The sequence below is a fragment of the Chrysochloris asiatica genome, unplaced genomic scaffold (assembly GCF_000296735.1).
Source record: "Chrysochloris asiatica unplaced genomic scaffold, ChrAsi1.0 scaffold00083, whole genome shotgun sequence".
NCBI classification, from domain to species: domain Eukaryota; kingdom Metazoa; phylum Chordata; class Mammalia; order Afrosoricida; family Chrysochloridae; genus Chrysochloris; species Chrysochloris asiatica.
Genome location: NW_006408601.1, coordinates 4,783,858 through 4,796,304, shown reverse-complemented (window position 1 = coordinate 4,796,304; position 12,447 = coordinate 4,783,858). Strand labels below are relative to the sequence as shown.

General features: G+C 40.6%; 1 protein-coding gene across 1 annotated transcript in view; it reads right to left on the bottom strand.

Moving 5' to 3' along the window:
• The window catches only part of INSC (inscuteable homolog (Drosophila)), a 206,064-nt gene that overhangs the window by 29,024 nt on the left and 164,593 nt on the right, over positions 1-12,447 (bottom strand). The gene's annotated exons all lie outside the window — the stretch shown is intronic.

Genomic DNA, 12,447 nt, shown 5'->3' with positions numbered 1-12,447 from the left:
GACTGCCAAAAACTAACCAATCTGTGTTGGAAGAAGTGCAGCCATCCTTTGTTGTTTAAATGATTATATATTCCTGAGTATTTTTGAATGCAACCTCCCTCTCAAATAAAAACAGAGGGAACAGAAGCAAATATGGTTGAATGATGACGCATAGAGGGAATTGTAATCATTGCAATGAAACGAAATATGATAGAATGAGTGTAAAACTGATGTTCACCCATGTAAACTATCACTCAATTCACAATAAAAAGAGAAAAAAAAGAAGCACAGCTGGCAGGCTCCTTGGGAGCCAGAAGAACCAGACTTCATCTGTTATATTTCAGACCAGTCCCTGGAGGGACCAGTCCCTGGAGAAGGATTTTATGTTTGGTAAAGTGGAGGATCAGAGAAAAAAAGGAAGCCCCCCCAATAAGTTGGATTGGCATAGTGACAACAGAAATGGGCTCAGGTGTAGCAATGATTGTGAGGCTGGCCCAGGGCTGGGCAGTATTTCGTTCTGTGGTACACAGGATCCCTCTGAGTTAGTACCAACTCAATGGCACCTAACAACAACCACAATATCTAAAACAAGTGGGCAGCAGAGTCTGAAAAGATCCCTCCCAGAAAGATGGTACCCAAAAGCACAAACCAATGCAGCATCTAGTACCTATGAGGTCAGTCACAAGTGCTGCCAAGATATGAGAGCTCTTCCAAAGGGAGACAAGAGTTCAGAGCAGATGTCCTTTGCAGCAGAGGACACCAACATACTTTGTGCTTACTACTTTCTGCAGCACCTTGCAGTCAATTTTCCTTTGGCTACCCAAAGACTGACCACTTAAAGAACATAAGACATCACTCCCAAAGTCTTCAGACCAGATTAATAGGGTTCTCCCATGGAACTGCTGCAAGAAAAAAAAATTGGTAAGATGGAGGTTGGCAGGGCCTTCTGATGTCAGCACTACATACAGGAAAAGGTGTACCCCTCCCTGGATATGTGCTCCAGAAGCACTTGTCCACAAAGCAATCCCAAAGTGTGAACCCCAGGCCTGTCTCAGTTTCTTAGCACTAATCCCTGATCCTAGTGTGGCACTGTAGGATAAACACTGGACCTCTAACCATAAAGTCAGTGGTTCAAACCCACCAGTCGCTTCTCAGAAACCCTATACAGGGTGGCTATGAATGGAAACTGACCTGACAGCACTTAATAACAACAATAATCCCTGATCACTCTGACTCTACCCATGTTTCCTTGTGTTTTCTATGTTATAAACAGACAATGGAGACGACCTGGCATAAAAGACAAATGAGAATTACAAATGAGGGTGCTCTGATCTAATAGAACTTCCAACATAGTAAATCTGACATACATTTCATGAAAAATTATGAATGCTTTTGTTAGGTGTGTTCATTAGAACAGAGAGGCCAGTGTTCATATGACTGTAATTTAAATTGTGAAATGGAGGTTTTAGCTTTCTGTTATTACATCAACAAAGCAGTTCTGAGAGTAGCAAGCAAAATCACTTCTAGCCTCTAGGGGGGAGCCTAGCATCTCCATCTCTCTCAGTTTCATTTCTCCACACCTATTTTTCCAATGAGCTGAAAATATCTAAATGAAGACATTGGTGTGAAGAATTACATGGGAGCTGTGTGAGAAAGGGCATGGTCTCTTTGAAAAGAAACTCTTCAAGGCTAAAGAGATAAGGGGTGAAGGAGAAGGCCCAGCCCTTTCTCTTTGGCTCTCTTTTGACATTCTCCCTCCCTCTCACAGGGTCCAGGAGCTGAGAAGGGAGGGCTTGGCTTAGAGACAAAGGGGGCACTGACCCAGTCCCTGAAACAGACATACTGCCCCTCTCTCTGGTACCTGGTTCCTCTCACTGGCAGGCCCACTTTTCCTCTTCATGACTTGAGGCAAGACTGGAGGGCTGAGATTTGGGCTTAGAGGAGCAGAGCCTAAAAACCATGAAACTGCTGAGGATCCAGGCCTCAAGTTGTCAATGGGCTGAGCTGACAGAATCTCCCAGGGGAGGTTACACTTCCCATCCCCCAGACTGCACTGGGGTTGGGACTTTTACTTCACAAATAGTACTGGTAGTGAGTGTTGTTGTTGTTGTTGTTGTTGTTGTAATGTGTCATGGAGTTGGTTCCTACTCATCGCGACCCTGTATAGGGTTTCTGACGCTGTAAATCTTTACGGGAGCAGAAAGCCTCATCTTTCTCCTGCGGAACAGCTAGTAGTTTCGAACTTCTGACCTTATGGTTTGCAGCCTGGTTCGTAACCACTACACTACCAGAGCTCCTTAGTAGTGAGTGTTAGGTGCTGCCAATTCAATTCCAATGCATTGTGACCCCATGTGTTAGGTGAACATGTAAATGCCAGCGCTTGTTCTCTTTGATTAGCTTTCTTATGGCTTTGTGGGGAGGGGTGACTGGGGAGGTCAGGATTGGATGTTGTGAGTCTTCATTCCTCCAAACCTCTCCAAAAAGGTTGATATGCATACAATGATGACATTATTAGGTGCCTTTGAGTAGGGGCCCCACTTGTACAGATATCATGTGTGCAGAGCAGAACTGTTTCACAGACTTTCCAATGTTCTAACCTTTTAGATTCCAAGTGTAGCATAATAGCATCAACTTTACTTCAGACCACAAGGTTAGCAGTTCAAACCCATTAGCTGCTCCTTAAAAACCTTATACAGAGTCACTATGAGTTGGGACCAACTTGACAGTACTTAACAACCCCCACCTTTTGGAAGCAGATTTCTAAGCTTGCCCTTGCCTTCGAAGGAATCACTGGGTGGGTTAGTAGCAAAGTGCTAACCATTTGTATCACCAGCAACACAATTAGATGCATACATATTCATCAGTAAGGAGCCCTGGTGGCACAGTGGTTAAGCACTAACCAATAGTTGGGCTGTCAGAACCCACCAGTCCCTCCATGGAAAAAGATGTGGCTGTCGGTTTCCATAAAGATTGTTGTTGTTAGGTGCTCTCAGGTGGGTTCTGACTCACAGCCAACCTATAGGGATTACAGCCTTGAAAACCCTATGGAAATCCTTGTCCCATTCCTAGCTAAAGACAAAAATATAAAACTATAGTCACTGCACTCAAGTGGATTCCAACTCACAGAGACTCCATAAGACAGAATCGAACCACCCCATAGAGTTTCCCAGGCTGGAAAACTTTGCAGAAGCAAATTGCCACATCTTTCTCTCAGGGAACAGCTGGTAGAGTCAAAGCACCAACTTAATGGTTAACAGTCCAGCACTTCACGACTGCACTACCAAGGCTTCTTTTGCATTGCTACATGACTGATATAAGTGGACCACAGATTTGACTTGCTTCAATACTCACGTGCTAATTAATGTAGCTCCTCCTTCAACAGGCTTATAGTCTTTATCATCCATCCCTCACCCTCACTCCCTCCACACACACACACTCATATACAAAGCCAGCCAACGATGCTTGTTGTTGTTGGGTGCCATTCAGTCAGTTTTGAAGCATAGCAGCTATGCACAACAGAACAAAACACTGCTGGGTTCTGTACAATCTTCACGAGTGTACAATTAACCCTGTTGCTTATGCCTCTGTGTCAATCCATCTTGTTGGGGGTCTTCCTCTTTTTTGCTGATGCTCCACTTTACCAAAAATGATGTCTTTCTCCAGGGACTGGTCCCTCTTGATAATATATCTGAAGTATGAGAGATGAAGTCTTGCTATCCAGGATTCTAAGGAGAGTTCTGGCTGTACTTCTTCCAACACAGATTTGTTTGTTCTTCTGACAGCCCATGGTATGTTCAATATTCTTTTCCATCACCAAAACTCAAATGCATCAATCCTTCTAAAGTCTTCCTTTTTCATTGTCCAATTTTTACATGCACATGAGGCTAAAAGTACCATGACTTGGGTGATGCACACCTTAGCCTTCAAACTGACATCTTTTTAACACTTCAAAGAGGTCTTGTGCAGCAGATTTGCCTGGTGCAATATGTACTTCGATTTCCTGGCTGCTGCTTCCAGGAGTGTTGATTGTAGAGCGAAGCAAAATGAAATCTTTGGCAACTTCAATATTTTCTCCATTTATGATGACATTTTTTATTGGCCCAGTCTTTGATCATCATCAGCAAATATTTTAAGTCCTCTTAGCTTTCAGCAAGCAAGGTTGCATCATCTGCATATCAGAGGTTGTTAATGAGTCTTCTTAATCCTGATGTCATGTTTTTCTTCATATCATCCAGCTTCTCAGATTATTTGCTCAGCATACAGATTGAATAAGTATGGTGAAAAGATACAACCCTCACACAAAACTTTCCTGATTTTAGACCATTCAGTAACCCCTTGTTCTGTCCTAATGATTGCCTCTTGGTCTATGTACAGGTTCCTCATGAACACAGGTAAGTGTTCTGGAATATCCATTCTTTGTAATGTTATCAATAGCTTGACATGATCCACGCAGTTTGAAAGCCTTTGCAGAATCCATAAAGCACAGGCAAACATCTTTCTGGTATTCTCTACTTTCAGCCAAGATCTGTCTGACGTCAGCAATACCATCCCTAATTCAGTATCTTTTTCTGAATCTGTGTTGAATTTCTGGCACTTCCCTATTGATGTACTTTTGCAGCAGTTTTTGAATAATCTTCAGCAAAATTTTACTTGCATGGGATATTAGTGACATAGTTCAATGATTTGTGCATTCTGTTGGGTCACCTCTCTTTGGAATCAGCACAGATATGGATCTCTTCCAAACCTGTTGGCAAGATTGTCTTCCAAATTTCTTGGCATTCATAGATGAGTGAGTGAAATCAGTGCTGCATCAGTTTGTTGAAAGATTTCTATTTGAACTCCATCAGTTCCTGAAGCCTTATTCATTGTCAAAGTCTTCAATGCAGCTTGAACTTCTGTTAATACCATTGGTCCTTAATCACGTTACCCTCTTGAAATGGCTGAACATTAACCAGTTTGTGTGTGTGTGTTTTAGTACAATGACTCTGTGTATTCCTTACATCTTCTATTGATGTTTTCTGCATCATTCAATATTTTGCCAATGTTGTTGATAGGCGCCATCAAGAAAGTTCTAACTCATCATGATCCTGTGCACAACAGAAAGAAACTGGCTGGTCCTGTGCCATCCTCACAATTTTTGTTACACTTGAGCCCATTACTGCTGCCACTGTGTCAATTCATTCTGTTAGGGGTCTTACTGTTTTATGTTGACCCTCCACTTTACCAAGCATAATGTACTTCTAGAGGGACTGGTCTCTCCTGATAAAATGTCCAAAGGATGAGTGATGAAGTCTTGCCATCCTGGCTTCTAAGGAACATTCTGGCAACACTTCCTCCTACACAGATGTGTCTGGCAGTCCATTACACTTTCAATATTCTTGTCCAACACCACTACTCAAATACATCAATTCTTCCACAGTCTTCCTTATTCATTTTTCAAATTTCACATGACTATGAGACTAATGAAAATACGATGACTTAGGTGAAGCACACCTTAGTCCTAAAATTAATCTCTTTGCTCTTGAACTCTTGAGGTCTTGTGTGGCAGATTTGCCTAATGCAATATGTCCTTTGATTTCTTGACTGCTGCTTCCATGAATATTGATTGTGGAGACAAGCAAAATGAATTCTTTAACAACTTCCAAACTTATTTCCATTTATCATGTTGTTATTTATTAGTCCAGTTGTGAGGATTTTAGTTTTCTTTAAATCGAGGTGCAATCCATATTGAAGGCTATGGTTTTTTATTTCATCAGTATTTTAAGTCTTCTTTGCTTTTAATAAGCAAAATTCTATCATCTGCATACCACATGATATATGTATGTATATATAATGTAATGAGTCTTCCTTCAATCCTGATGCCATGTTTTTCTTCATATAATCCAGGTTCTTGGATTATTTGCTCAGCATATAGATTGAACAAATATGGTGAAAGAATACAGCCTTGGCGCATACCATCTATGATTTTAAGCCATTCAGTATACCCCTATCTGTTTGAATGAATGTTGTCTATACACAGGTTCCTCATAAGCAAATGAGGGATACCTGTTCTTCATGGTATTATTCATAGTTTGTCATGATCCACAGTCAAAAGCCTTTGCATAGTCAATAAAGCATAAGTAAACATCTTTTTCATATTCTCTGTTTTCAGCCAAGATCGATATGACATCCCTATTTCCACATCCTTTACTGAATCCAGCTTGAATTTCTGGCAGTCAGTACTTGATGTAATGTTGCACCTGCTTTTGAAATATCATCAACAAAATTTTACTAGCATCTGATGATAATAATGATACTGTTCAATGATTTCTGCACTTCCATTGGAATAGATACAAATATGGCTCTCTTCCAATTGGTTGGCCAGGTAGCTGTCTTCCTAATTTCTCAGCATAAATGAGTGAGCACCCCCAGTGCTGCATCAGTTTGTTAAAAGATTTCAATTTGTATTTCACCAATTCCAGGAGCCTTGCTATTTGCCAGTACCTTCTGTACAGTTTACTCTTCTTTCTTCAGTACCATCAGTTCTTCATCACATGTTACCTCTTGAAATGTTCGAACACTGACCATTTCTTTTCAGTATAGTGCTTCTGTGGAATCCATTCATTTTCTTTTGATGCTTTCTACATCATTCCATATTTTTCCCATGGAATTCTTCAATATTGCAAGTTGAGGCTTGAATTTTTCTCCATTTCTTTCAGCTTGAGAAATTCCCAGTATTATTCCCATTTGGTTTTCTAAATGGCCAATACCAGCCCATTTCAGTTCACTAATGGCTAGGATATTGATCTTTTTCATTCCAGTCCATTTTTGACAACTTCCAATTTTCCTAGATTCATACCTCATACATTCCATGCTCTGATTATCAGTGGATGTTGACAGCTGTTTCTCCTCATTTTAAGTTGTGCCCTATCATGAAATGAAGGTACTGAAATATGTTCTCCATTCACCTCATCAGAGACAAATCTGCTTTGAGAAGGTAGCTCTTCCCTAGTCATATTTTGAGTGTCTTTCAACCTGAAGGACTCATTTCCAGAACTATATATGACAATATTCTGGTGCTATTCATAATGTTTTCATCTTCCAGCCCTTTTTCTGACACTGTTCTCTACTGCTACTCCTAAGGCTTTCAGTGGCGTATATTCAGAAGTAGTCTGCCTTTCCTTCCTGGTTTGTCTTATTCTAGAGGCTCCACTGAAATCTGTTCACCATGGATAACTGCTGGTATTTAAAATTCCAGTGGCTTAGCCTCCAGCATCGTATCAACCAGAAAGTCACCACAGTATGACAAACTGACAGACAAGTGGTGGATTTTGCTCTAAAAACTTTCAGTATTGCAAGTCAAGTCTTGATTTTTTTCTTCATTCTTTCAACTTGAGAAATGTTGATCATGTTCTTCCCTTTTGGTTTTCTTTGCACATTTCACTGCAATACATGACATTGTCTTTTCAAGCTGCACTTTGATATTCTTTGTTCAGCTCTTTTAAATCTTAATTTCTTCCAATTTCTTTAGCTTCTCTATTCTTTTTTATTTTTTTAATGTTTTATTGTGAATTATGTGATAGTTTACATGGGAGAACATTGGCTTTACATTCATCCTATTGTATACTGTTACATTGCCATGGTTACAATCCCCTCCATGCATCATTAGTCAACCAAATGATACACCCCACAAGCCTGCCCCTTGGTCGTCAGCACACAGCCTCTCTCCCTCTCTAGGTCTAGAGTCCCAAGACACTCCATCTCTCCACATCATCTTCTCTGCCTCCATCTCTGGTATCATTGTTTCTCTGGGTGGGGTCCTACACTCTGCTCTTCTCCCTTGATGGTCCCAGGGACCACTGCTCCTGAACTGAAAAGTCAACTACTCCCCTCCTTTTGCTACAAAATGTCTACCTTTACATTTCCAACCCTCAGTCAGTCCTGATAGCAATTATTCACTATTGTACCACATGAGTGCTATCCACATCTCCTTTTATCAGCCCCACCCAGACAGATTGGATACTGCTCAGTGGAGATTTTACATTCCTCTGTGCCCTCTAGATTTAGGCTCCCTCTTGGAAGCCTGTAAGCCAGTCGCTTCGTGCCCTTCTAGCCCACCCACCCCCCATTTTGGGTAGCCAATGTCCAAGTTGCCCATCCCTGTCTACTCTGTGTAATGAGGGGGTGAGGATGATCCTTGCTGTAAAGATTTGTTCTCTCTTTTGAGCTACTGCATCCATAGGTGTAGGTTCATCAAATTATATCAGATTACTCTTTTTTCCCCCTTCTTTCTTCTTCTAGTTGAGCTCTGATCATCCAGCCATTGAAGCCAGATCAAGTGGGTATTATCTGCAAGTGTGGGTGTTCTTGTGCATGTGCCCTCTCTTTTTATCAGCTGGATGCTTCATTCTCTGCTCTAGTCCTCTGTGGCTATGTCACTGACTCTGGGCCAAGGAATCCCCAGGTCTTGCCAAACTGCTGGCCAACCAGGTCTCTACCTGGTTTCACGGGAATGTATTGAATGTGGTTGGACTTAGATCGCAGCTTCATTGCTGTTTTTTTCCTCACTTCCCCTTTTCGGTAACCAAAATGGTCGCCAGTCAGAGCACGTGTCTGCTCATGTACTCCCATTGAGTCTGTCTTAGAAGGGGATTTGCCCTGCAGGGACCCAACCACTTGCTTTGATGTCTCCTGGGCAAGCAATTTGCTTGTTCTTATAGTAATCAGTTGGACTGCCATTATTGTTTTGTATTTTTCGTGTTGGTCTTTCTTTCAAGAAGTATCTTCTGTTCTTCTAGGCACTCCAGGTTGGTCTTCTTGAACTTTCAGTGGAAATTTCCCAGCTCAGAGATTCTGGATGGGGTTTAGGATTCCACCTATGGTCTTATGTAATGCAGAGGCTCCACAGGAAGCCTCCTTCACTGGGCATGTTGTAGCCTTATTTTAGGTATTCCAATCAGTTCTGGCAGAAGACAGACTTACAAGATTTCTATGGTGATATTTCTGGCTATTCCTTTCTCTCCTCCTGAAGTGTGTATTTTATAATGGTATGCCAGGGAAACCAAGATTCAAAAGACAGCCAAGCATCTTAACCTTATTTCCCCCCTTTTCCCCATTCCAACCATGTCTCAATCCCTGTATCCCAGAGCCCTGTTTTTCCAAGGTTGTGCATATATCATTATTTACCTCTGTCCCACTTAGTCCATGCAAACCTGCCTAATTGTTTTCCCATCTGCCTTGTTCTTCAACTCCCCTCCCTCTTCTTGTGTATTACCCTCCTCCCCAGCACCCATACTATCCTGTGTCTATTCCCTCCCCTGCTCCACCTTCCCCTCCCTCCCCTTATCCACCTCCCACTTCCTGGTAACAAGCAAAGAAATACGCACCCGCCCCTTGAGTGTGGGTTCTTTTTCTTATCCTTTTACAGTAATGATCCTATGCATTATTTCTCCTTTTGTGACTGACTAATTTCACTCAACATAATGTCCTTAAGGTTCATCCATGTTATGTGACAGCTTACAGCTTCCTGTTGTTCTTCAAAGTAGCATAATATTCCATTGTGTGTATGTACCACAGTTTGTTTATCCATTCTTCTGTTGATGGGCACTTGGGCTGTCTCCATCTTTTTTGCTATTGCAAATAGTGCTGCTATGAACATTGGTGTGCATTATCTACTCATGTTATGCTAGCATAGTGGTTACGAATCAAGCTGTGAACCTCAAGGTCAGCAGTTCAAAACTACCAGCTGTTCCGCAGGAAAAAGATGAGGCTTTCTGCTCCCGAAAAGATTTATAGCCTCGGAAACCCTGTACAGGGTCGCTATAAGTTGGAACCGACTCCACAGCACACAACAACAACTTTTTTTGATCTTTGCTGTTATTGTCTGTGTGAGGTGATATCTCATTGTTGTTTTGATTTCTGTCTCTCCAAAAGAACAAAAAGATCCGTATTGAAAGAAGTGCTGCTGGAGTGCTCCTTGGAGGCCAGGATGGCCAAATTTTATCTCTCATACTTTGGACAAATTGTCAGGAGGGACCAGTCACTGGAGAAGGCTATCATGTTTGGTAGGGTAGAGGGTCAGAGAAAAAGAGAAGGACCCTCAACGAGATGGATTGGCCAGGTGGCAGTATCGATGGACTCAAGCGTGGTAATAATAATAAGGTTGGCCCATGATCAGGCAGTGTTTCATTCTGCTGTGCATAGGGTTGCTATGAGTCAGTACTGACTCGATGGCACCTTACAACAACAACAATGGCTAGTGATCGTGAATATTTCTTCATATGTTTGTTGGCTGCCCGGATCTCCTCATTGCTGAAGTGTCTGTTCATGTCCAGTGCCCATTTTTTTATTGAGTTGTTTGTCTTTTTCTTGTAGAGGTGTTGTAGTTTCCTATATATTTTAGAAATGAGTCCCTTGTCTGATGTGTTGTTGCAAAAGATTTTTTCCCATTCTGGAGTTCCCTTTTCACTCTTCTGGTGAAGCCATTTGATGCCTATAAGTTTTTTTATTTTTAGTATGTCCCAATCATCAATTTTGTCTACTTTTGTTTGTGTAGTTTTCAAAATGTTTGGTAGTCTGTGTATTCCCTGAATTAGAGCCCTCTGGTAGTCTGTGTATTCCCTGAATTAGAGCCCTCATATTTGTCCCTATTTTTTCATTGATGGCTTTCATAATTCTGGGATTCACATTTAGGTCTTTAATCCATGCTGATTTGGTTTTTGTATAAGGCATGAGGTAAAGCTCTTATTTCAGTCTTTTGCATATCGCTTTCTAGTTCTGCCAGTACCATCTGTTGAAGAGACTATCTGCTCCCCGTGTGATATATTAAGGTATTTTGTAAACAATCGGTTGGCTGTATGTGGATGGGTCAATTTCTGGATTCTCAATTCTGTTCCATTGATCTATGTGTCTTTCATTGTACCAGTACCAAGCTGTTTTGACCACTGTAGCTGTGTAATAAATTTTGAAGTCAGGAAGTGAGAGGTTTCCAACTTTACTCTTCTTTTTAAGCAGTGCTTTGCTTATCCTGGGTCTCTTTCCTTTCCACATAAAGTTTGTAATTGTTTTTTCAATCTCTTTGAAGAATGTCATTGGAATCTGGATTGGTATTGCATTATAAGTGTAAATTGCTTTGGGCAGTATTGACATTTTCACAATTTTAAGTCTTCTTATCCAGGAGCGTGGTACATTCTTCCATTTTTGTAGGTCTCTTTTGGTTTCTTGTAGTAGTGTTTTGTAGGTTTCTTTGTATAGGTACTTTGTTTCTCTGATTACATTTATTCCCAGATATTTCATCCTTTGGATGGCTATTGTAAATGGTATTGTTTTCCTAATGTCCTTTTCAGCACTGTTGTTATTGGTATAGAGGAATCCAAGTAATTTTTGTATGTTGATCTTATATCCTGCCACTTTGCTGAATTGTCCAATGAGGTCTACTAGTTTTTTGCTGAGTCTTTGGGGTTTTCTATGTATAGGATCATGTCGTCTGCAAAGAGAGTTTTACTTCCTCTTTGCCAATTTGGATGCCTTTAAATTCCCTGTCTTTCCATATAGCTCTTACTAAGACTTCCAGCAAAATATTGAATAAGAGTGGTGACAAAGGGCATCCTTGTCTGGTTCCTGTTCACAGAGGAAAGACTTTCAGTTTCTCTCCATTGAGAGTACTGTAGGCTGTTGGTTTTTTTGTTTGTTTTCTGCATCAATTGAAACGGTCATGTGGTTCTTTTCTTTTTTTTTCTAATTTATATGGTTGATTACATTGTTTTTCTAATGATGAACCATCCTTGCCTCCCTGATATGAAGCCCACTTGATCATGATGTATTATTATGTTTTTGATGTGCTGCTAGGATTTTGTTGAAAATTTTTGCATCTATATTCATGAGAGATATTGGTCTATAATTTTCTTTTTTAGTGATATTCTTCCCTCATTTTGGTATGAGGGTTATGCTTGCTTCATAAAATGTATTAGGAAGTGTTCCATACTGCTCTATATTCTGGAATAATTTGAGTAGAATTGGTGACAGCTCTTCCCTGAATGTTTGGTAGAATTCACCAGTGAAGCCATCTGGGCCCAGACTTGTTTTGGTTGGGAGATTTTTGATGACCTTATCAATATCTTCTTTTGTTATGGGTCTATTCAGGTTTTCTACTTAACTCTGTGTCCATTTGGGTAGGTCGTGTTTTTCTAAAAATGTATCCATCTCTTTTAATTTTTCAAATTTGGTGGAGTACAACTTTTCATAGTATTCTGTTATTATCATTTTGATTTCCTTTGGTTCCGTTGTGACATTGCCCATATGGTTTCTAATGTGTGTTATTTGTGTCTTCTCCCTCTTTTCTTTTGTTAGGTTTGCCAATGGTCTGTCAATTTTGTTAATCCTTTCAAAGAACCAGCTTTTGGTCCTGCTGTTTCTTTCTATAGTTTTTCTGTTTTCTATCTCATTTATTTCTGCTCTAATCTTTATTATTTTCCTTTTGGTGCCTGTAGG